Source organism: Parasteatoda tepidariorum, chromosome 9 (genome assembly GCF_982258835.1).
Source record: "Parasteatoda tepidariorum strain Cologne lab strain chromosome 9, Ptep-v5.0, whole genome shotgun sequence".
Taxonomy (NCBI): domain Eukaryota; kingdom Metazoa; phylum Arthropoda; class Arachnida; order Araneae; family Theridiidae; genus Parasteatoda; species Parasteatoda tepidariorum.
Window position 1 is genome coordinate 16,236,710 of NC_141763.1, and position 21,480 is coordinate 16,258,189.

The window sequence follows — 21,480 nt, forward strand, 5'->3', positions numbered from 1 at the left end:
ACGCCTTCTACAATACAGTTTCTTATAGGTAGTCCGATTCGACCACAATGAAAGCAAACCAGCATACGAAAGAGCCATTTAATTCAAATACGCAGATGCCGAAATGCTCAATTGTGAAGGCAATATTTTTATAGCGGTGGAACAATTTACTTTAAAATACATGCTTCTTTATTTAATAAATTTGATTCAAAGTTATTTAAACAACAACTACATAAAAATAATAATTGATGAGCTCATATAATATACTTCGTAAATTCCGTAAAATGGGGGTTAAATTTCCAAAGTGCTGGTTTAATTAATATAACTCTTCATTTCTCCACCAGTTTATAAAATTTTATAAAGACAGCGAAGAAAACTAATATTAAAAAGAACTTAAGATTCTTTGCAATAATAGAGATATTCAATTTGTAATTTTTACCACCGAATGAAATCCAAGGCAAAATTCAATTTTGAAATTTTTATATCGACACAAATGTGGCAATATTCATTCATAAGTGTTAAAGATTTTTATAGAAAATAAAAAAATCACTTTTACTGCAGAAGTTGGCCTCAAGCTCTATACTACGCGAGCTTATCTTTAACTTTCAACAGTTCGAGCTTATGCCTTATCAAAATTAATTAAAATTTGGATGTCATTATCATTTGTAACAATATTTCAGGTAACCCCGAAACTTTAAAGCCAATAACCCATTTCCTGTCAAAGAGGAATAAATAAAATATTTTGTGATTGTAAAAAAACATTTTTTACAAACAAAGTGGGTATTTTTATAATTAGCTTCCACTTGTAAATATAAAAAAATGCAAAAAATACAATTATATTTACATAAAAGTATTTACATTTATAACATATTAAAGTAAACACGTCTGAATTTTGGAGAATAAATAGTAAGAATTGAATGATCAAACTATCAATCTTTATTTATTAAAAAAATAATAACTCGTTTCTAAACGGAAACATGAAGCTAATAAACTTTTTAAAACATTTTATTCCAGTTGCATCTGCTTCTGCACTTAGTTCACCTGCACTCAGAGCTAAAAACATATATCAAGGTAGAAAAGTGAATCAAACTTGCACGAAACTAGCTTGGTTTCGGGAAGAGTAAAATGTCCAGGACAACCACAATTTTTTTAGAATTTATTTCAAAAGTAATGTTCTTACACGAGACAAAGTATAGAGTGGTTAATGTTTAATAATTAAGGAAAATAAGAGTTCGTTTAATTCCTCTCTAAAATCAGCTATAACTCTTTTCCGTCTAACTTTTCAGCATTGTCTGCACTGAATCCAAATACAAGCCATTCCCAAATTTTAAAAATGTAAGCAAGCGTGCCATAAATTGTCGGCAAATGTTTTGCTCTACAGATACCGAGTTGAAAGCTCTAGCTCCCTAGATTATTAAAATGCGTGGTAAACAGTTATGAAACGTGTGTCATAAGAGTAATAGAAACATAACTTATTAATACTTAATGTCTCAATTAACTTAACTAGGCATTCGTAATTTCCACCATGACAGGTCTGTTAGTACTCCAGAAAAAAATGTTGAAACTGGTTAAACAACCATTCCCTTTCTAGCTTGTTTTCGCAATGAATAAATGTTCGTATTTATCGTAAGTTACTTTTTTTCATAATTTTATAACCGTCGTTGAAAGGCTGACCCAATTTCGGGTTTACGACTACTATTGTTAAACTCCGTAGATTTGTAATTTTTAACCAACCCAAAAGACAAGAAAACTTCTGGATTAGTACTCTCAGAGGGATGATTTGTTACGGGGACATGGAAGACTTTGTGACTCGACAGATTTAACGTGCATCAGTCACCATTTACTACACGGGGAGTCTTCGACCGGCGGAGATCGAACCTACGACCTCTTGGACATGGGCCCTTACGCTCAATCAACAGGCTATCTCGGTTCCCATCGTTAGTTATTACTACCATTTAGATACTACCATAAACAAGATATGCAATAATTTTACTACAAGTTTCTTTCTTTCTTTAAGAACACAAGCAACCCCGCCAATCATTTTTGTTTTCATTTTTAATTATAAACTGAAAAAAGTATGTTAGAAAGTGTTAAAGATTTCTTTTTTTAAATTTTAATAGATTTTTCGTGTTATGGTAGGTTCTTTTTTTTTACACTTTCAGGCATACAACACTGCTCAGGAAAACAATTAACATTAACTTAATTTGTTCAATTTTGTCAGTTAAGAGTTCGAATATATTTGTTTATATGGTTTAACACGTTCACGCCGGGGTGACCCACCGGTGGGTCACGCTAGATCGTCTCATGGGGCGGCGCACCGAAGTAAAAACTGGTAACAAATAAATTTTATTTTTTAGTTTTTTTTCCGGGAATAATAAAAATCCATAACTACCAATTGTTTTTAACAGATGCAATTTTTATATTGAATTGTTTCTTCGCCGTGATAAATTTCCTTGCAGTGAATTGTTATTGTTGAGAATAGATTAACTCCTCCCGAATATTATCTTATATTGAAATAGTTCTTCTACCAGTATTTTCTCTTTTCCGTCCCGCTTTCAGGCGCAACACCCGGAGTGAACGTGTTAAATAAAGTATTGGTGAAAACCATTCAATAACAAATTTATTTAATCATAAATAAAATGCTGGCTTTCTAAAAAACACTTCAAATGTTCAAGAAAATATAGTCATAAAAAAAACGCTAAAATGAAAAAGGTTTGCATGAAATTTTTATCCTTTTCGTAAATCTGTTTTATTTCACACCAAAACAGATTTATATATATTTTTGTTGCCATTTTATTAAGAAATATTAGTAAAAAAAACACAATTCCACTTTACTTTTTTTACACCTGCAAAGCATATCTTATGCATGAGAAATCAATAATAACGAGCTGCTTCATATCCCGTTTTTTTACAAGTTGAAAGAAACAACCGTCATCATAGAAAAAGTAGCATTAGAATCATGAAAAGAGAAAATTAGATTTTTCGTTATTGGATTTGTAATGTTTGTTCGAAAAAGAAAGCCCCGAAATTGAGTTTTCCAGTCAACCAAGCCGCAGATGCTTTCAAGAGAGCACTTCATCCCAAACCTGATTGGCCCATCAAGAAAGAAAGTTTACACAATCTAATTCTAAAACTGTTGTTACTTTCAACCTTAGTCGATGAAGGAGCAGTAATAAAGGAATGTTTTTTCCCCTCCATTTTGCCTTAAAAATAATACTTTTACTGAAACTAGAAAAAATATATTTTTTATCTTTAAACCAAGTGATAGTTTTCGGATCATTATGTTTACAGCTTGTTTTTATGGCTTATTTTGGGATTTATAAACGTGGTTGTTGTATGATTGTATTTTTTATGGTCTGGTTTACTTGCCATTAATTCATTAGGTGTGAATCTTTCTATATTGAGGGAAAGAAGATCCTTTTTTATTCGAAAAATAAATAAAGACTTGTAGCTGTTTATCATTGTTAGCCCTATTTATTCATGACCAAATACAATAAATTAATTATTAATATAAATATCTTTATTTCAGTTTGAAATCAAGCAAGGGTGATATTTTTAAGTTTATACATTTTGTGCCTTAGTTGAAAATATGCAATCAGTTTAAACGTAAATGAAGCACTCCCTTCATCCCAAATTAATAGTTACATTAACCCCTTGGGGACGGGTGATTCAGAAAAGCATTCGTACAAAATCAGAATCAAGTTGCAATTAAATAAAAAACGGTAACTTAAATGTAGTCGTTACTAATTTGACAGACTTACTTTGCTTTTATTTTAATTATTGTTAGTTTAATCATATATATAATCAATGTTAATTCAAAGTATAACTAAATAGTTTTATTTTGAACAAAGTAATGGTGAATTAAATAAATCAAAAAATTATAACTCCGCCCACAAATAAACTGCTAAAGAAATACTTTGATTACCAGTTTTATCTTCTTTCCCTGATTGATACGGTTTTTTAATGTCACGTATTTGTGACAGTCGACTCGAAAGGGTTAAAGACTAAAATTTTGTTCCAAATTAGTTTGCCATACATTGGACGAAAATTTTGTTTCAAATCAGTTGGCATATAGAAGACGAAAATTTTGTTCCTCACTAGTAGCCACATTTAGGATGAACATTTTTTTTTCAGATTAGTTGCTGCATTTAGGACGAAAATGTTTTGCTGGTTGATAGCATGGCATCCTGAAATCTCTGAAAATTACTCTAACAAAATCATAAAATCATCAGTATCAACAATCAATTCATTATTGTTCTAATGTATTAACTAATTTTGGACAGAGGGAGTATCATTTAGATTTCATAAAAATACTTTGCACAATTTTGCATCAATGGGTTGCGGTCTTATTTTTTCCAGAAATTTCTATAGTTCTAAACTACTGAAAGGAGAAAATAATGTAAATAAATTGTATAACAGAATACTTCAAGTGTGAAAATTTCAAATAACTGGTTATTTGTATCAATTTCAATGTAAAGGTTTTTTATATAGTAAACATTGCAGTTTTGATCTGATCAATCAAGATGACGGTTTCAATAAAGAAAGTGGTAACAAGTATTCAAAGATAATTGCATTACACAGGTCAGCTATTAGCTTTTGGTTGAAGTTGTGATAACTGGAAGTAACTGTATATGGTATATAAATAAGTTGTACTAGCAACTGTGCTTTATCCTGATGCTTCTCTGTAATAATTATCAATGTTAAAAGGGTCTTAATTTATTTGGAAAGCTACGATGAAATTATCTTTCACTTTAACGCTCTTATTTACTTGGAGTTATACAAATATTGCGGAGATTATAGCAATGGTCGCAGCGTCTTATAGAAAATTCATTAACTGAAATTTATTTATATTTAAAATTTATAAAATAACGTAACTTAAATCTTCACTTTAAATAATAATTAGTTTGAAAACTAAATATGTCCATTTAAGCACCTTATTTCCATTTTCGAAACGTGTCCCTTTTTCAAAATCTAAAAGAATCGTTGACAATAGTATTAATCAAATTATAATTTTAAAAATACTTAAATCTATATTTGATTTTTAAATGTCCCTGTTGATACATTTCCGAACCATATTGGTAGCTAAATAAAGAAAATGTTTACTTAGTTTAATTTCAAATGTGCCACCACTTTTTCCCGAAAAGTGCTTTATTTATTGTCACAAAAAGCGACTTCAGACATTGTTTCCTACATTCGAAAGCCTCCACGTGTTTTTTTATAAGTAGTCCGCGCAGACTATTTAAAAAGAGAACTCGTTCCTTCTGAAAAAGGAAATATCTTGCTTAAATATTCATATATTAGAGGAATTAATCTGTGGTAGTTGACAAGTAAATAAACCAAACCAGTCAAATATATTAATTAAACAGGTTTTAAAACATATATTTACTAGAGTTCTCTTGTTTTTACTTGATTTTCTATAAAATGGCTATTGTGTTAACTGGTTTGTTTGCAAGATGTTTTGATCGGACTATCTTGAAGAAACTGTGTGGAGACTTTCAGCTGTAGAAGAAGATTAAGTTCTTACTCGTTGCAAAATGCATTTACGAATATTAAAAGTTTTCATTGTGTAAAAAAAATTCTAAGATTTGTGTAAACAATTCACTTTACTCTTTTCTAAAGAAAAAAATTTTAAAAAGATATTGAAAATTAGTAATTTAACTCCATTAAACGATTTATGTTTTCGAAATTCCTAATTCGAAGTTGAAGATTTGTTTTAATGAAGTTAAATTTTTGTGTTAATTATTATGTGCAAGAACCCTACTGGAGTTAAGGACCCCAATGCTATTGTCCCTTTTGCCACCTGTCTTGAGGTCCTGAATTCTCATGTTTCTGAAATCGAAAATGAATAAAATATTCCAATATTTTTTTCGCAAACAAAGAACTGAAAATAGAACTTTTTTTTTTCTTCAAGGAATGAAATCCCAGACTTGTTGTTCTTTTATCTGAAAAGTTAAAGGAGGATGTATACTTTTTAAAAAATAGATAAGGTGTTCAATCCGTAGAAATTCTTGTTTTTGTTATCGTCTCTGGAGGAGTCTTGGGGGGAAAAAAAGAATAGAATTACGAGAATACATTTATATTCTATCTGGTCTGTGACGTCACGAGACTGTTTCCATGGATACCTTTAAGAGCATGTGTTTCCCGCGCGACTTAAAGGTTCTCCTCAGAACTGAAAATGCATCTCCCGAAACCGGACAGTTATAATAATGCTCGGAGTTACACTGAGTTGTTTTGTGCTCCTGGATGGATTATCGTTTGGTGTTTATTGATTGCGTGAACTATGCTATGAACACAAGCTCTTGTTAAAGCAAAGGGTTGTCATTATCGAATCTTTTTCAAAATAGGTAAGATTCGATACTAAATTAAAACAATATGATTTGCACTTAACAAAATGCTATGCACTTAAAACAGTTTTTATCGTTTCTTCCATAGTTCGTAAATTTAATTTTTAGAACTACATCTGACCGCAATAAAAATAAATGCGCTATAAATATTCAACACCCACTTTATTTATTATTTTAAATACCGGAGGGAACAGCAAATTTAGAAACTTATACTGAGTTTTTAATGAATGATAAACGAAATTTTTTTAGTGGATGAGTTATTAAATCTAAACCGATGCCTGCACTAAATACATTGCCATTTATATAATATAGTAGTTATCAATGCATTATTTATCTCTGAAATAGACTGACAGCACATATTTTTCAAATCACTTTTTATCCATTTGTAATAAATGCATAAAGTTTCTAACTCGCTAAACGAAGGTGTTAAGATAAAAGAATTATTAAATTAAAATTTCGCGAAAATCTTTTCATAGGAAACATAGAAATGAGAATATAGTATCATAATAACTGGAAGCGTATTCATGGCATAATTTACATAACGTGTCTCACTCGTCAAAGGAGACGATTAACGCTGAAATAATTCTGGGATTTAAAATCTGTTTAATTCCTAATATAGGGAGCATAGTTATAGTAATGTTTTTACATTACTATAACTATTACATTACTATAATTATTACATTACTATTACTATAACATATTCACTCAAAGCCATGATGATGGGATAATTTTCCAAATTTTTTCAAGTTTTAAAACACACAAAGAATTACAATATTTATGTAAATACCAGTTCTGCAATCGCGGGCACTAAGTGACACTTTTTCTTTACACTTTGCCTTTTTTATTTTTACCTAACTCAGTTTATAACACCGTTTGATTTAGTCGCATTGTTCGTAGAGCAGAAAACAGTGTTTGAGTTTGGCGAAGCCTGCCGTGCAATTGAAAAATCAACATAAGCGACAGAAAATTCAAAATTGAGATTTTTATATATTTGGCATCTTTGTACGATAAGCTACATATTGGCAAGAAAATTTTATTCAAAAATAAATTTTGTTTTAACAGTTTATTGACATTCTGTTTAAACGTTCATAGCATTAGCAACAGAAGGAAGATAGTTGTTAAACCATTCTTCTCAAAATCAATCGTGAAGCACTTATACTTTTTTTTTTTTTTTTCAATTCCACGGCAGCATAACCCAAGGAATTCGACTCTGCATTCAACCACTTGTTATAGGATAGGGATATAGTATATGGGATATACTTATTCACAAATATAAATTATAAAATTGATTTTTTCTTCTCTTTTTGTAAATAAATCAACAACTTTTAAACAGTTTACATAGTTTCAAAGTTTTACGCATTTTGTGGTAGTTTTTTCCCCAATTGTTTTATCACATTAGCTACAATTGAGAAATCTAAATAACCTAAGTGAGAAAATCAAAGTGTATATATATATATATATATATATATATAAGTATTTTTTTTTATAATTGTGTGAGATGATAACGAGATTTTATCTTTTCTTTATTTGTTTTCAGGTTTTCATTTTTAAATATTTAAAAAAAAAATTTAATACATTTTTTTTTTATAATTTTTTCTTTTACTTTTAAAATATTTTTTTCAATATTGCATATTTTTCAATATTATTCCACATTTTATTTACTTTTGCTTTGTTTTAAAAATATTCCAATGCAATTTTGCTAAGAATATATTAAATATCTTAATATTAAATAACCATTCTGAAATATTAATTTTAATTAACGAATAAAGCCTTATTTCATTGAAAGTTATAAGCGTACGAACACTTTTGTAAGTCACTGTATACAGAAAAGAAGTTTTTAAAAAACTAGTAGTTCAAGTTGTACTTCTAGCTTATTTTCTGAATCAGTAAAATATTTATGACTACAATAATTAATAAACAGTTGTAAGACGCATTTAAAGAGATTAATAGCTCTTACTAAGCAGATAACTGAAATTATTTATTAATCAGGGCAAATAACGTAAAGTGTTCGCCTCAATATTGATATTTTAATATAACAGAATTGTTATTACTTCCTCTTTAATTTTAACATAACTAATCCAGGAAATCGTTGCTTGAATGTAGATGAATTTACCCTTCCCATGTTTCGATTGGTAAAATATGAATATATATAACATTTTAAGTCATTTGTTGATGTTTGGACCATTGCACAGCACTGATTTTGCTGATTTTGTCTGTAAGCCATATCATTTTCATACACAATAAAATCAGCACAAAATGTTTTTAAATCGAAAACAGTTCTTTTATAGAGAGAAGCAAGATAAATATATATAGTTGTACTGACATTAGTTTAGATAGTGCATTATACATTTAATTAAATGAAATTTTATCACAATCATTTTAAACTCTATCCAATGTGGATTTTTGAAAATTGTAAATCTGTTTCCGATGACAATCGACCACTTGCAATAAAAGCTGTTTTTACGTTTCATCATTCGTAACACTAGTTTCAAAGGTCTGAATTAGCTTCACATACCTTTCTGACAAATTAATCTCTATTTTTCGCGTCGAACAAATCCTTCTTGGGAAATGGGATCATTATTCCATTCGCAGACATGTTTAACTAGTCACTTGGGGCCAATTTCCATGCTGTGATTCAAAACCGGGATTTAGGCCTAATAAGAGATCGTAGTTTAGTTCTGTGATTAAGAATAATTAAGAGCAATGTTTCAGCAATCGGTTCTTTCGAAGGAAGAAAGTCAGTTTGAAAATTGCACGAACACGACGCATTCTTCGGTAAAGTACTTCAGTACTTTTCCAAGCTTTAATAGATGCATTTGAAATAAGTGGATCATGCCTGCAATATTTGTTCAAGTTATGCCGAAGATTAAGATGATTGTACGATGCACAATCCCACCGGATAAAGAGAGCCAGTTTTTAACTTAGAACAGTTTTTAGCTTCTAATTTACTGACCATGATTTTATCATATCCTGCTTAAGCACTGAAAGCAAACTTACTAGCAAGATTCAAAATGGAAGACATCCAACGATGCGTTGCACCGGATTTGAGCCAGTGCATTCCTCTTTCAGGTGTCTCAGTCAGAAATAAAAACCATCAATTCAGCAACTTTTTGATAGTCAGGACGAGGCTGTAAGTTCTTTCTGTAGGAAGTTGTCGAATGTATAGAATCTTCTTCCGTCAGTTTTAAACTCCTGTCTTTGTTAAAACAGGATTCTGTGTGAACAGTTGACCTAAATTGTCTGAATTCGAAAAAAAATAGTGTTTTTATGACCAGATGTTACAACAAATAATTATTTGCAAATTGAATTGAGGATTCTTTCAATTATGAGATATGGACAAATCAGCACAAATACTTTCTTACCCAATAAGATTTTCCATCAAACACTTTTCCATCTTGAGCTTGTAACTGTAGTTTTTAAAATTTTCAATAAGGCATAGCTGTAACAAAGTAAAGCCGCAACTACATAAGGCTTTGAATTACTCAGAAGTGGTGAGTAAAAACCTAATACCAATCGAATTTAAACCAGGAAACATACAAATTTAGCAAAAATATAATGCTACATTTTTGGAAGGTACTTTTAAATTTTTTCCTCGGTAAATTTGTCCCAAATTAGAATAACTAAATTTCAATTTTTTTTCTTTCTTTATTTACAAGAAACTGGTCATCTGGCCGCGCAGCGGTCCCTATCCCATACATCATAAAAATATATATAGTTATAGTTGGATTACAGACATTTTGTTTTGCAACATTGTGGTAGCTAATTCTAGGGGTCAAGCTCTTTGCTTGATAAATTAAAAACATTTAAAAAGTACAATCAATTTGAATTTAGTCATTATATACAAGCATGATTAGAGCAATATACATTAGTCATTATATACAAACATGATTAGAGAAATACATTAGTCATTATATACAACCATGATTGAAGAAATATACATTCGTCATTATATACAAATTTGATAAGAAAAATATGCATTAATTGTCATAGATATATGAATAGTGATATTGATATTGAGCATTAAGTAAAATTGAACATGTTGATAAAAATATAAACATAAGTCGTAATCTATAATCATGAATATATTTCAGAAATTTTGCCAAACCTTAGTGGCGACATCTAGTGTAAACAACTTCAATTTTATTGAACTTAATTATTTTCTATATTTGTTATATTAAGCAGTGTAGTAATAGTAATACGAATTAGAGTTCTGAGTTACAATGAAAAGTCCAAATTTAGGCAATAAAATGTTACTGTACAAGAGTGGTCTCCCCCATGATCTTCTGCAATAGTCGGAGCACTTCTTAATTTTTTAAGAGTTCTTGTAGTTCTTTTACTATTGTTACCAATCTGTGAGCTAGTCCAGTTGTTGTGGATGGAATAGCATGAGAGTCCTGTAGGGACGAGCTTTGCACCCCGTGTAGTTAGCAGTATGAGTTTCTCCACAGTTGCAACACTTAGGCAGTGTGTGGATATCCTTGTGACACTCGTATGATCGATGTTTGGCGGAGCATTTCACACATCTAGAAGGTGCGTTGCATACTCTTTGAGTGTGGCCAAATTCTTGGTAATTATAACACTGAATCGGACCTCGCCCGCGGAGAAACCTTTCAATTCCGACCGGGATGCTTTGTATGTTGGTGATGGCGAAGATTTGACGGTGTTTCTCTGAGAGTTATGAGAAAAAGTGGGAGGAGCCTTAAGTTTCAAACTAAAAACAGCTAATACTGTTATATTTCGATAAAAATATTAAGTAGTAGTAAGAAAGCATTTTTAAAAGTAAGTTCAGAAAAGAAGTATTTTTTAGTTTTCCTAGTACTTAAAAATAACTCCACCTTAAATTGAGGTGGTCAGAATCATTATTAAATAAAATGTATTGGACCAAGAAACAATCATTAAAAGCATGGATTTTTCTATTGTCAAACAAAATCTTAAGTAGAGCGGAAAGTTTAAAGAGCTATTTTTATTTATAAAACTAGTTCGTTTCCAACCACTAGAAATGTAAAACTAATTGTTTTTAAACGTTAAGCAACCACTGTTTACTTTACTTATTAGAATTTACTGCCTAAGGTCCCGGCTTGCAAATGTCCTGTCTAACCTAAAATTTTCAATCAAAATTTGCGATTACAGAAAAGGGGTTAAATATATATATATATATATATATATATATATATATATATATATATATATATATAAACTAATTTATATTTCTTGAATATATAAATTTACGAAAGATAAATGTAAAGGAAAATTTCTCTTATCTTACTTCAAGAAATAATGGAGTTAAAGAACGAAACTTAAACCAACTCTTCTCAAACTTGGTTATCTACTAGTATTCTCTACAATATAAATAATACCCTGGTTATTACTTTTTACTAGTTAAAACTACTTATGTAAGTCGTATGTCGCTTCTGTGAAATTGCTTTTTCACATAAAAACACAAATATGCAAACATCTCCCCAGACATGGAAAACAAATCTATGTGCTATCTGCTCAAAACATTGATCTCTTCAATTAGAATGAAGTGAATTGAAATAAATGAAGGATTTAACTGTACAAAAGTAAAAAAAAGGCATGCTGCGCCAAACAGCGGTTAAAGTTAATTTCTATTTCATGTAACATAATAAATTACGGGAAAAGAAATACTTTGAGTTCGGGATAATTATATACCGAGTATATGGCGCAGATTTTGCTTCTACACAAATAAAATAATGCCAAAATTAAACTGTTGTCACTAATTGTTATTATATCTTCACAAAACGTTTAAAATAAGACAAATCCAAAAAGAGAAATTATTCATTAAAACATTATTATTCGTTTCGTGGTAAGGCATTCGTTGAAACAACGCATCCTGTAGCTGCAAGCCCCCTCCCCACACGGTTTCTTAAATGCAGTCTGATCGGAAATATCATGCTAGTAAACCAGTTGATACCATGGCCATTTAATAGAAAATCTGGTAAAAAATATACTAGCAAATATATGTCTAAAAATCTATTTAATTTATGAATATGATCTGTTTGCCTTATAGTTATTTGTCAACTACCACAATTGCTCCAATAAATGAATTTTAAATTAAGATAAATTTATGTCATGTATTTTTATAATGGAAGTTAGGTTCACGCGCATAACTGGCTCACTTTTTATATAGTCTGCGCAAATTACTCAAATCAAAATACAATCCCCACTACGCTGGCAGATGCAAATACTTTTGCAAAGACAAGACTATTCACCCCCTTAAAAATCAAGGCCCACGATCAAATAACTAATCTTGACATCGACAGGAAGACAGCCACCACTCTCATCAGACTAAGAACAAAACATCATAAGAACATGAAAATCTCTGCAGATGGGTCTAGTAAATATCAAAACTGTGGCAACTGTCTTAATGTGGAACTTACTCCATATCATGTTTTTAACAGCACTGCAGGCCTTCACCTCTTAAACTACCCTACAGAGGAAGATTTATATTCATTTAATGCCATAGAGATAGCAAAGACACCATGAGTTATGATTCAATAGTGGATACGACACCAACTAACCAAATTACTCAAAAAACAGTGTAGAGGCTTTCTGAAATTGGAAGCAATAATTATGCGCCAAGATTCTGATGAACTTTTTTCAAAACATAAACTAGTCATCGCTTCAAAAACTCTCATACAACTGGAAACAAAATTGTTTCCCAGTACTATTTGTCCCTAGTTATTGTCAAAATAACTACAGATCCAACAAAATCCTTGATTTTGTATAATGGATCAAAACTCTACAAACGAGGAAGAGGAGAAAAATTTGAACCGAAATTTTAATTAAGAAAAGAAATAAAAACTATGACCCTATGCATTTTAAAAATAAGTTTTTTGCTTCACTTTTCAAAACTTAAAGTGAGTCATAAAGTCCTAGTGTAAGATATAAAAACTATTTCAATTTTAGAGGTTTATAATGTTATCAAAAATCAGAGGAGCAGTTTTTATTTCATTGCCTTGAAATGGTCAATAACTACCTTGTTAAAAATATAGATTATAGTTAACACGTTGAATGCCACGTTAATTTTACGCGGCTTGCCCGTCTGTGGCCAAACAGTAAATACCTACAAACTAAATTTGCAAACATTAGACAGATTTTGCTAGTATTTTAAAAGGTTTAGCAAGACGTTAATGAGCAAAATGGTGAATTACATAAGCCTACGAATTGTTTAGAAATAGTGGTGGATAAAAGTTTATTAAACCAAGAATCGCAAGTAATAAACTATCACTTGAAAATATTTATTCGCTGTCTGGAGCAAAGTTGGCATTTCTGTGTATATAAATAGAACTATTTTTGTGTGTTCTATATTGCATAAATTTTTTCAAACCCTTTCAGTAACGATAATAATATTAGAAATTTACTCTAATTGTGTGTTTCTAATAATCTTGGCTTCGCCGGTCACCGGTGACCCCCATGGCATTCAACGTGTTAAAAAGTAAACAATAAGCATGTTGCCAAGAAAATCAATTGTGCTCCATCTTGATAAGGGCAAATGACACAAGCTGTAGCATCTTCTGGTTTACTTTTCGTTTAATCTTTACTTTTAATTATAAAGTAAGAACTAGCTATATCCGTTAGTACTTTTATCTTTCGGGAACAAAATTGATTTATACTTATTTCTTTTATTACATATAATTAATTTAAATCAATATGTAAATTTTCTGAAGAAAAAAAAACACTCTTTAAAAATAGTGACCTTTTCTGGCGGAGCGATATCACCGATTGACCAAATGGTTTGTAGAGTGGAGGTACCGCGTTCGAATCCCGCGGTAACCATGATTGCATCATTGTGAAAGTCTTCTCGAATTTGTGCAATCTGTGCTGCAATTTGACAAGGCCTTACAAGCCGTTTTTGTATTCAGAGCGAGCACAAACATGCATAAATATGTGTAATAATAACTATGAAAAATGCATGAAATATTCTTCAAAATTATTAAACGTTTGCATAGATAAAATAATTGAAATAATAATAAATACTAAATAATAATTACTAAGTAATTTTGATTTAAAATTATAATAACTACCAAGTAAAAAAATAAATAAAAATGTACAAATAAAATACTATAGCTTTAGTTGAACGGTAAGAGCTGTTTATACATTAACATACCTGCCAACTTTTAATCCTTTCCATTATCATTTTTCCCAGTGGTATTAAAATGGAATTAAAACTTCAATTGTAAGCAAACAAATACGTTGCAATTGAAAAATCTTAAGTTGACAACCATGGTAGTAACGCATATTAATATATGTACTTAATTTTTGTAAGAATAGTGGTGATCAAAATCATTTAAAAATTGAGTTTATAAAAGAAAAAATAGTATATATTTACTACCACTTTAAATATAAAAATAAAATCTCCCGGAAGAGTTGGCAGGTATGCATTAAATGCCCCGTTCTGCAATAACGAATGATGAAGCTCCTTCGCTCTCTGGAATAGTTCGATAAAGTGGTAGCATGTTATGTAGTAAAATCTAGTAAAGAAGGATAGTTACGCCTACTTTTTAATAAGGGTAACCAATAGATTAATGCTTAAACGTTGCATTTTATATGGTACTTATAATTTTTGATGTTTAGCGGTGAAAAAATTACTTAAAATGAAAAATACGAAATTAAAAGTAACTTAAATTTCGCTACCACTAGAAAATTCTATTTTACAAAGCGGAGCAAGTTGGCATCTCTGCAGTTGAGAATATTCACAAAAATTTAAATAAAAAGCTAAATTATATTGATGCTATTACTCTGTCAAATCTATGTCAATGTGAATTACTTTTAGAAAAAACCGTAAAAATTGGCAGCCATGTAATTTAAACCTCCTACGTTTTTAGCATTATGGAAAAGCAATTTCAAGTATTTTTATGGCATCTCGATTACCAGAAGCGAAGGAGTTGTTTCTATCAATAGACTTGAGACTACTAATTGTTTTACATGGAAATATCGTATTAATAGACTTCCTCTTGAATGACTTTTTTAGTGTTCTTCTCGTTAAAAAGTGTTTTAAAGTCATTCATCTTTCGCAAGAGAGAGAGAGAGAGAGTGATAGAGGAAGTTGTAACTGCTTTTAGAATCTATATTTTTTTTTTTCTTACTGAAAGGTTTGTGTTTTAAGATTGTTTCGTTTCAAGTAAGTGGGGAAAAAACACGCTTTTCGACAATAGAGTTAGTTAAAAGTAAAAAAAAAAAAAAAAAAGATGTGCATATATATTTTTGTAAATGCTCTTGCTTGCTATATTTAAGTTAGATGTTTATACTCATTTCTTTCTTAAAAACATATTGAGTAATCGAAAATTTGTTCTGAAATTATTTATAAAGCGTATTTTATTAGGAAAAGAAATGTAAGTTATATTTAAGAAATAACAAAAATCAGAAATCATTTGTGAATACTGTTATTTTAAGAGATATATTTTTTAAATTATTATTATTATTTAACTATAGTTTTTTTATATATTTTGAACAATAATTGGGGAAGAATTTTATTTTCATCCGGGCAAGATTGATTTAGCCTTTCATCTCTTCAGTGGTTCGATAAAATGAGTACCAAGCATGCTTGGGAACTAAACTCTGGGAAGGGGGGGGTGTTCCACGTTGGGCTGACCACCCAACCAGAACATCTGTTCTTGCACCCTAGAGTCCTAAGGTCAAGAAAACTGAAATGGACACAATAGACTGATCAGACCCTTTGTGGGCTGTCGTGTAACTGAGTTTAGTTTAGCCATATATCTATCAGTATCTATAGAAATATTAATATACCTCATATTAAACTAATTAAGTTTATTTGCAATAATAGTTTTAAAAAAACTGTAAATCTCTACGTAAATTTCTCTTGGATAATGGTATCCTTAATAGATTAATGGACAGGTACCTAATTCAGAGGAGAAACGCCTTTTGAGGCGAAGTAATACATAACTTTATGATATCAACATTGTTACTGTCTGTATTAATAGGGTTACAGTCTGTATTTACAATCGATTTATCAAGCTCAATTTTTAGGGAGTATATTGAATTTATAGTGTATATTTATTTATTAAGTTTAATGTTTATAAAGTTTATTATTTTTTCTCATCTATATCTTTAATAAAAATTTCATTCTTAGACTTAAAATCTAAATCTTTATACACATACTAGTTTAATACTCGAACCCACTTACTCATTTGGTACTCAAATATGCAACTTTTTAAGCTCATCAGAAAAATTATGTTTCCTGGTAATTTCTGCATTTCCACTTCTACTTTCCAGATTACGGTATATAGTCATCGTTTGACCCGCTCTTGGTTTTTTCCGTTTTTCTTGAGACCTGTCTACGGTTGTTTGTGGTAATTTATCGCCAAACGCAGAAACTGCTCCCTACTGACTGCATGATAATGCTTCCCAGACGAAGCTGCCTTGTATGTTAGTGCTTCCACTTTAATTTCCTTTTAGTATTTTTCCTTCTTGATTTTCAGGATGTTGTTTCCTCTTTCAAACTTTCCGGCTTCTCCTGTTGTGGTTTTTCAAAGGTGATATTTAGTTTGTTATTCCGTGTTAATATTTTACGGTTTTCTCTTGTTGTGGTGCTTCTTTAAGTTCTCTTATGAGGTTTATTTCATCAATATTTTTTTCCAAATATTCGTCCAGTTGTGACCTTAGCAGTTTAGCGCTGTCGCAATTTGTAGTTATGTATTTTATACTTTTTCTCTTCAATTTTCGTTATTATTATTATAAAGGTTATTTTTGGTAAAAAAATTATAACCTCATTTTTTACATCAGGTGTATTTTTTTAAATCTGTTAACCTCAAAAATACGTTATTTTTTTAAGGCCATGGGAAGTATGTGTGCCACCCACTTTATGAACTTTTGTGTATTGAAGGGGTTCTATTTTCCCACCTATGATTTATTCGGTCATCTGCTGATAACTTCAGAAAATACAAAAGAAAAAATACCTAAGAATGGCTTCATTTGCGTAAACTTAGACAACATTAAACGATTTGCTTTGATTCAAGAGGAGAGGACAACATTAAGGAGCTTTTTTCACTTGTGTGTTATAAGGAGGTTTATTTGAGCGTTTTAACTGAGTTTATTTATAATAGGTTGACCAAGCAGGAATTAAAATTTTCAAAGGTTAAAAAAGATTATGGAATTTATAAACTTGATTATTTATAAGCACGTAAATTCAAGTTTATGAGCAATTTTGTACAATAAATAAAATTTTTAAAAATCCCGCCTTCTCCCAACAAACACATGCTATTAAAATTCTAATTAATTTTGGGTAATAAGCTAAATGAATTCCTTTTTACAACTCAATCTCATATATATTTCGACATAATACTACTATAAAATAATTGTCTCTATAAAAGATTAAAATACAGTAGAGTATATGAAGGCATGATTAAGGATTGTAAGGGAAGGTAGGAAGAATGGTCCCTATATTTCATAAAGTTTATTAACCACTTCTCTGAGTGCATTGAAAGTGAATGTAAAGTCATGTCATGATGCGCGCTTTCATTGCAGAATAACGCACAGCAGTGCAATGTTTAGTTGAAGTAACGGAGTGTGCAGCGATTATTTATAGTCAAATGGTGGGTGCTTGTGATGATCATTGTCTAGGGTGAACTGCAGTGAGTAAATTATATAAATAAAAGTTTCTTAAATATGATCTGTCAAGATCAGGACAAATAAACATCAGGATCTCCTGTGAATTCATTATATCTGTAAGTTTTGATAATCGAAGATATAAGAGTCTTAACTGATGCTCCCTCTGTACATTGTTCTGTTCTCGATTCAGCCATTTTAAGCTTGATTTCTTACATTGACATTATTATTTAAATTCACATTAATTTGTCATTTACATTCACTTTTTATGTTCTCATGTTATCTGAAAAATTTAATTGTACGCAATCTGCGTCTTACTTCTTTTGAGGTAATTTGTCCGCACCATGCGCGCTGTTAATGCTGCTGTATTTTGAAGCTACAGCACACTTCTCATTCGGGCAATCTTTGAACACGCGAATAAAGCAATAAAACAGCATGAAAAAAAGCACACAAATGAACATGCTAAGGCTTACGAGTAAGAATCTTTCTCAGTGTCTAAAATTACTAAAGAAAACGTTTGACGTTGCAAAAAGTAGTTTAATTAATAGGGAAATTTGAACTAGATCATAAAAGAAGGGAGATAGGAAACAAGTGAGGGGGGATATTCATGAATGCTTTTCAGCTTCTGATATTGACTTGTTGGACTTGCAATATTTTTAAAAACTCTAATAATAAAACTAACTCATTAATTTAATCTTTACATCTTGCAGACCTGGGTTTCTCACACCATCCCCTCACCTGTTTCTTATGTATTCTTCTGTATTCAAGCTTGACCCTATTTAATTAGCTGTAGAAGTTTCATGTTTATAAAAACGAAACAAGGGTTAGTTCATTTTTTGTGCCATTGTTTGTACTTTTTTCACATTGCTTAACTTAATTTATAAGTAGCACAAAGTATGCAAGCTATCTTCATCTAATCTTTATATGTTCGAATCATTTGTGATACGTTATTATTAAAATTTTTTCATTAAATTAATAATCACACACCCACCCAAATATTCTTAGCAAAATATTCTCTTTTCCTCAAACATTTAATAATTTATCTCAGAACTTAAAAAAAACTGCATAATTTATCTTGAATAATAATCAGCTTACAGTATAAATAATTATAAAATAAATTTGTTTTTCCTCGGAAAACTTATTATTCTTCAAAAAGCATAGCAGATTATGCTTGAAGTTTTTATCTATAAAATCAAACGTATTTACATGTTGAGGGGAAAAAATAAGCAATAAAGTTAAAAAAATATTTTTAATCTTTTTTCTTTTCTATATCCTAAAAAAATTATATTCCCTGGGTCGATTCAATGTTTTAGTTTTGAAAGTTGATATAATTATTGGCATCATGATAATTAAAACATATGTTAAGCAGCCAATTATTAACTCTCCGTAGATTAAACTATTTTATATTCGATTATTCGATACTAATTAAGATTCGGTAGAGAAATATTTTAAATAAAGCGAGAATAATTGCTTAAATATCAACAGAAGAGATAAGGCATTTCTGTAGAAAGCAAATATGAATAAAATAAGTTTGAATATACGTTATTTAAAAAAAATAATTTCACACAGATTTTTTTGTTGTTGAATAAAATCAGTTCAGGATAAATAATTTCATTGAAGTGAAGAAAATTAAATATTAAATGTTTTCCTGCAATGCATGTTGATCAACGTTTATCAGGTCAATATTTATGTATGAAAGCATGAACTTAAAAGCTAATTTTCCAATGACAATTTTATTACCAAGATTTAAACAAAGTCAGAAATGATTTTTTTTTTTTACACTTTTATTCCTCACTGACAGTGAGTGCTAATGTGTTATATAAAAGTGTATCTTTTGCTCGAAAATGAAAGGAAGGCTTAAGATTACTAGCCTCAGCATGTTATCCCAAGTCAAAATTTTTGATGGTTTTCCATTGATGGACCAACATAAGTAACCATCACCTCTCACTGTAGGAATTTGGACTGATTTATGATGGTCCAACATAAAAATAACAACTTATTTCGATGGTTTGTTCATGTGAAACCATCAGAAATTCCCATCATATTGTCTTAGAAATCAAATTTTGGGACGATCATGAATCACCAACCATCACCTCAATGTAAGAATTCAGACTGGTTTATGATAGACGAACATAAAAAAAATAGTCTAATTGTTTTGATAGTATATTCCTGCTGAACCAACAAGAATTATTATTAAGCCATCGTGGAAATGCATTGTTGTACCAATATGGTCCTTCACTAATTTTCATCATAGCATCTTAGAAATCAAATGTTGGAACGATCATGAACAACCATCATCCCAATATAGGAATACGGACTGATTTATGATGGTTTTGATGGTATAATCCTGAGAACCAATAGGAATTCCCATTAAAACATCATAGAAATCTTTAGTTGGAACCATCACGTATTCTTGGTCCATGAGAGTCAAACTTCTCTTGATGGTTAACCATCATAGTATTAAAGTAACATTTTCCATCACAGAATGATGAAAGTCTGTTGACATATCAAAAACCATGCACACATAAGTAAAAATGTTGGATGATGGCGACCATCAAATGATATTGGACCATCATGAAGCGCACTGAAACCAACATAAATTATCAAAGTTTTTTGATGGGACCATCAAGAATTTTGATTTGTGATGTAGTTTTTATTTGTTGATTTATTCATTCAAATTATTTTTGTTTTGATTAACTTGGGTACTTTTGGTTATTGAAAAACTAAATCACCACCGCAAGAACAAATAGAATCCACCTTAATTGATTAAAAGAAAATATTTCTTGTTATTTATTAAAATGTCAAGACCTTTTCATTGCTTATAAGAGGAAAATATTGATAATTTGTATTTAATATCTACTTAATTATTGAGATAGGAATAAAATAAAAAAAGTTTAGTTTTTTTTTCCTTTTTAAGTGCTTTTCTTCGACTTTTGTTGATTTTTTATTCAGGTTATAAATAATTGTATCAAACATGTTAAAATTTATCGACAATTTCCTCACAAGTTTTAAATCTTAGTTGAAAACTATTATTTTTAATATGTAAACTAAATAAACATATCATGCTTAACTTCTGAGCAAAACATAAGTAAATCATTTTCTTGGCAGTTTATCGCCAATACCATAAAAACATGGTTCTTCGCTAAGCATTCAAATTTAAAATAATTACTTTAATTAGCTCCCTCTTTTAAATTCTGTTCTATTTAATGAGCTTAAGGTCATTAGGAAGTCATAAGGACTTTTAGAAAGTCATTAGAAGCCTGTTCTCGTTAAAGCTATGCCTCAGTCAACACAAAGCTCATTAAAAAGCCTTTATTCAAATTTTTTTTATTATCTCGAGCTTAGAAATGTTTAAGACCTGAACTATATTTAAAGTAAAATGTCACTTAAGTTTTGTTATCTTATATAATATGAATTTTGCATTATAAAAATCGTTATTAAACTGAGTTTTTTCCCTTTTTTTGGAGTAAGTCATTTAAAATACTTAATTTAAATTCGAGAGTTTCTCTTTGGCACCATAAGTAATCTGAAGTTAAAGTTTTTACATTTTTAGTAACCATTTTATTTGATG

At 30.0% G+C, this 21,480-nt stretch overlaps 1 protein-coding gene across 1 annotated transcript in view; it reads left to right on the forward strand.

Annotated features, from left to right (window-relative positions):
• The first annotated feature begins 6,131 nt into the window (after positions 1-6,131).
• Positions 6,132-21,480, forward strand: part of LOC107457052 (uncharacterized) — a 62,477-nt gene continuing 47,128 nt past the window's right edge. Inside the window, exon 1 of the mRNA XM_016075094.4 lies at positions 6,132-6,323. The gene's annotated coding sequence lies outside the window, so the exon portion shown is untranslated. The remainder of the gene's footprint in view (positions 6,324-21,480) is intronic.